We start from the raw sequence: 5,701 nt of genomic DNA on the forward strand, positions 1-5,701 counted from the left end.
ACCCGGCACTCGTCTCCCCAAGGATGTATCCAAGCCTCAGCATCTGCTACCCTCAGAGCCTTACCTAAGGGCAGCAGCACGGGCCACATCTCCTGGGTACAGGAACCTGTAGAGGCTCCTGGACATCGCGTTAACAAACCAACAAAATTACTTTTAGCTGCCAAACCAAAACTTGCTCCTGAGCAGCTCTGGTCACCACCCTGCTCCCCCCAGTATTGCCATTTTTCCTCTTCCCAGTGTAGATTTATCCATTGGGAGAGTCAGGATCCTGAATTTGCAAAAACCATGCTACATTGATGCACCCTGAATGATATCATCAAACAGTATCTTGCCTTATTTTTGCTTTTTTTGGTGCTTGCTGGATCAGAGCTGCCTGTGCTGGTGTCGCCTGGATGCAGTGACTGATCTGGTCCCAGATGAGCTTGCGCTTCACGGGGAGGCAGGGAAATGGGGCCAGGAAGCTGCAGTCAGGCCCTGGGAAAACATTATAGGAGGTGAATAAGCTTCCCCCATCCCCCATGTTGCTTATGGATGGAATATTCCTTATAATTTTTTAAATATTTGCTAATTTGCAGAACTTAGCAGCTCTCACGATACCCTGCAGACTGATAAAATGTCACCAGGAATCAGAGATCTTGATGCAGCAGAGAAAAAGTGCAATTAATATGGGGAGGGGAAGAAAAAGCCACAGAAATGAAAGATAAGATGAATAAGAGCAAGAAGGAAATGATGTGTGTGAGACATAGTCTTCTGGGGAGTGGGAACCAGGCAGATAGCGCTATTGACTGCTTTTATAAAGGCGGCATGAATCACAGATAAGTGCCGTGTCATGTATATTTTCCAAGGCTCATTTTCCTGTTTTTCAGCACTGCAGACAATAAGGGGGAAAAAAAGAAATCAATCCAACTAGACAACAAAAGCTCCCAAATTTAACAGGGTAGCAGCAGGATGCATCTTCCTTGGGCTCCCTTTAAAATTGCCCGAGCCTGGTGCATGCTGCGGGAAGTTTCAAGGGACAATGAATGGGAGAGGGCTGGGGGCAAAGCACAGCAATTTGAAACACCTATTCCCAAAATAATGATGGATTACTATTATTAGATGTATGTTGTATGTCTCCCCCGTCAGCCTTTGAACCTGTGCAGGAACAGGCCCATCACGCCCGCACTCACAGCCAGGGGTTGGTATCACGGCACGCGTCGGTGAAGGGGAATTTTGGAAGAGCAGCCTGGCTGCTGTTATCACTGCGGCAAAGGCAATGGGATTTAGTGATTCAATCAGGAAACACAGATCCTGCCCGGGCCGGGGGATGATGGCTTGCTTCTCTGACATGTCCGGGCAGAGGGCTTTATTTCTTGCACCTCTGATGTAAATATATTAATACTTACTTGCTTACAGCAACTCTCAGAGATGCCGAGAGGCCTTGCAGCTTGCACTTTTACACTCGAAAGCCTCCAAAGACAATGTCCTGCCATAGCTCCCTCATGATTAATAAAGCAGATGATGCTGACAGCTATTTTGTACTACCAGGCTCTCTAGGAAGCTCCATGCCCTTGCAGTGCCCACCCTGGCACATCTACAGCACCAACCCACAGCACCGAACCCCCTGACAGCCCCATCCTGGGCTGAGCTTGCAGCAAGTTTCATAGAAGAATGAGGTGAGGGAAACTTGTAGTTACGGTGGAGTCCAAATAACCATTTACTGAAGAGGTGCAACACCCAAGGTCTGTCTGCACCTCCAGCTCGCTGCTGCGGGCAGGTCTAACAGAGAAAAATAGGGAATGCTGCTGGGAGAGTTGCAAATTCTTGAGTGAAAGAGAGAAAGAGGGAGGTTTTTATTACTGCATCCTGCCCTGAGTCCAAAGCAGACAAGTACATCTTGGGAGGGAGCAGATGGACTTGCACCCTCAAGCACTGCAGCAGCTCTGACAAGTCTCTCCCTTATGAAATTAAGGATTTGGCTCTTCCTACATTCACACGGAGCTGTTTCCCAGTAGGCACTGATCGATGGGGAGTGCTGTCACAGACAGCCCAAAAAAAATGCTCCAGCTCCCACTGCCGCAAGCTTTCCACCTTTGGCTTTGCTAACGAGCCTCGGTTTTAATGTTCTTATTTAACATTTCCTTCAGCTCAAGAAAAGCAGGACGAGTTCCCAGGAGTGACATCTTACTGCCAGGTGCACGAGGAGGGACATGCACAGAGGAGATGCCCAGATTTTGTTTCCCCCAGGAGTCAAGAGGCAGCAGCTGAAGAAACAGGTAGCTATGGGGCAGAGAAGAGCATCCTGCAAAGGTAACCCTGCAGCTTGGTAGCCTGAGGACAACCTTACTATGAAGGAGAGAGACCAGCACAGAGCTGTAGGCGTTAAGACACCACTTTACCCCTTTACTGGATGGGAATGTGCCATCTCTCAGCTCTTTATGGGTCCCATTTGATCCAGCAATATGACCAGGCCAAGCACGGATCTTCTGGCTCATCCCTTCTTCTCGCTAAATCACTGACAGTCATATTTTCTAGCTGCTGCCTCAAAATGAGCAGCGTTTACTACATGGTGTCTCATGCCCCTTGGCATTTTTGTGTCAAAGTGGTAAAAGGAGCTGGAATCTATTCTTGGCTCATGTATCATCAATAACCATCCTCCCTGAACATTTTTCTATTAATAAAGGAGCCAAAAATCAAAATAGGGAGACTGTGAAGGTCTGGATAAAGCCATTCAGAGAGAAATGGCTAAGTATTTCCTGTGATTTGTTGCCCATCAGCACCACGTACTGGAAAATAGACCCATTTGGCATCATTTATATCGGTCATTGGGGTGACTGCTGGCAGCAGGAGAGGGGTCGGGCGTCAGCATCACGCCTCAATTGCCTCATTTCTTTTCTCTCTCACACTTCAATTTCCACGTAAGCAGGGATGCATTAGAGAGTGATCCCTATCACTGCTGTGCTGACACATGCAATCCTGCCCGGTGCGGTGGGGGCTGGGGCCAGGGATGGTGCAGCCGCTCAGATCAAACCTTCCCCATGTCCAGCACCTGCAAAATCCGCAGGGGTCCCAAAAAAGGGACTTTTTTTCAAAACCACGAACAGGAGCTGGCTTGACTTTTCAGCAAGGATTTAATCCCCAGTAACCTTTACCAATTGTGCTATGCTTCCTCCAGCTGAAAAGGTGATGCTGTTTTGCTTCCAACAGGAGCTGTATTTTAAATTAACTGAATCTAGCCCAAAAGATTTCCAAGAAATAGGACCTTAGAACTGTTTCTGCTCCTTCGATCACACTGTGCCTCCTGGTAGTAGTCCAGGGAATAATAAAGGCAGTCTGCAGTGTAATCTGCAGTCCTCATAATGAATTTCTTTTTGTCTTGGAGCCATAGCTTCTGATGGGAATTGCACATGACCCTTGTCGGGACTGACCCCTCTGGAAAATGAAATGAATATTGGCATTGCTCCTGACACAGCTCACCCAGGTACAGGAGTGGGTTGAAGTCCTCACCTATTGCTCCACGGTCACAGAAAGAAAATATTATCCCGGTCCAGATTTCTGAGCCCACCCCTCCGTGACCTGACGCTGAGCACAAACCAATGCTCTGAGCTACGTGGATGGACTGAGAAAAAGAAATGTACTGCTGGTCATCTGCCTGGACAGGATGAGTTGTATCAATAAATCACTGGAATCAGGGAAAACAACGCTCCCTCCTGCTCTGGGTAAAGGTAGAAAGAGCAGGGCCAAGCCAGGCCAAGAAGGCAGCTATTGATTTTCATGTGGCTGGAGCATCACTTCCAATTTCCTGACATTTCTGAGGAGGGGAAGCACAGCCAAGGTTATTGGAGCAGACGGGAGGGATGGTTTTGTTTGTGGTGGAGAAGCCTGGTGACCTGCCTCTGTGGTTGTGAAAGCTTGGTCCCCACTGCAAACCCTGGGCAGGGAAATCAGAAGTTAAGTGATGGACCTGGAGCAGTGAGGCTGAGCAGAGCATAGAGGAGGAGGAGGGATGGAGCCTGGGGGAAGGGGAGGTAGCAAATCCACTGAGTTTGATCGATGGACAAAGAACATCAGGGTCCTGGGTAAGATCTGGAGAGCATGAGCTGTGATGGAGCTGAACTGAAAGGACCAGCTCCCTCTAAGCTGCGACAAGGAAATTGGGCTGGCTAAAAATAAAGGGCCTTCAAGCAGCACGACCTCTTCCTCAGGACACAAGGCAGGCCACGAACATGGGCAAAAATAAATAGGTCAAGGAGAGTGGCTCTTTCAGAACTGAACTTTTCAAAGCCATAGTGCTCAGGCAGGCAGGGCCGTGTTGGGGGCTGGCCAATGCCACCACCACATTGTGACCCCCCTTTGGGCAGTGCTACGCCATCCTGGGTCCTTTGTGGCCCATCCAGAAAAGCTTAATTTGGTCATTAATAACCACAGTGGAATTGAAAGGTGGTTGCAGAAGGGCATGGTGGTTCCCACTGAGCTTATAGAGCACCCAAGGGGTGCAAACACCTCAATCCTAAAACAGTGCGTGGTGCAGCCAGCATCCAGCAGAGAGGGTTTAATACCTGTGAGGAGCACACAAAGAGATGACTTTGGTCACAGTTGGGTGGATGTGGCTCAGCAGAGGAAGTGGAGGAGGTGGTATGGGCTGTGGGACACAGGAGAAGCAGCTCCACAAAGCTGACCTGGAAAACTGGGCGATTGGGAAAAACAGTTTTGGTTTTGAAATTACTGCTTGGGAAGCAACAGTCCCTCCTGGAGCCTGGAAAAAGTGGACTGCAACAGGGGAGAAACACAAGAGCGCTCTGTCTCCACAAAGAGCTGATGGAGAGCAGGGATGGCTGAGGAGAACAACGACGACGTCTCCAGGGCTGCTTTGCTGAGGTGGAAATGGCCCAAGGGGACGGGGGGTGGAGTGGGTCCATAGCGTTCCCAGGAGCCCTGTCCCAGGCACCCCCCCACCTCACATCAAGACAGAAACACAGAAGGCAGCTTTGCAGGGCTGCATTAGTGTCATAGAGAAACGCCAGCTCGATTTCTGAGGGAGAAATTATGTATTGGAAAAACTAAGTGCAGAAATAAATCTTTTTGATGTGGAGGAGGTTTAGCCTGATATTAAGAAGTGAAACAGTCTATCTCATGGCAGTATGAACAAGCGGTAGTAACAGCGACTACCAGCAGCCATAAACTTCAAAAGGATCAATACTGGACCTGAAAGCTCCCCCACGGCCAGCCCCACACACGGCACAGCCATTAAAGCCTGAGAGAAATGGGGGCACTGAATCAATTGAGTGCACTGGGCCCACAGGCTCTGCAGAGAGGTTTTTTTCTTTATAAAAAAATAATACAAAGAAAGCTGGTTATGAGTTATTTAAACCTAGGTTGAGCCACAGCAGTCACAATCCTGTTAGTTTTTTGCTCATCATCAGAGACATGGAACACCTGAAAAAACTGGAGGAAATTATGTGTGACCTCCATACACCGTAATGCTCACCACTGACTCATTTTGAGTGGGATTACTTGAGATTTTTCTCTTAAACTTGGATTCCGTATCTTTTTTCAGAAACTTCCCTTTTCCCTAGCACTTCCCGTGCTTCGTTTCTTGTCCAAGGTTGACCCACAGCTGTTTTTCCCTCTCCTTCTTTACCACACACCAGCCTTTTTGCTGTGGATGGCTCAAAACCTGCCCGTTTTGCCAAGGACGGGTTTGCAAGGGAGGTTGCTATCG

The sequence above is a fragment of the Mesitornis unicolor genome, unplaced genomic scaffold, assembly GCF_000695765.1.
Source record: "Mesitornis unicolor isolate BGI_N332 unplaced genomic scaffold, ASM69576v1 scaffold46833, whole genome shotgun sequence".
NCBI lineage: Eukaryota > Metazoa > Chordata > Aves > Mesitornithiformes > Mesitornithidae > Mesitornis > Mesitornis unicolor.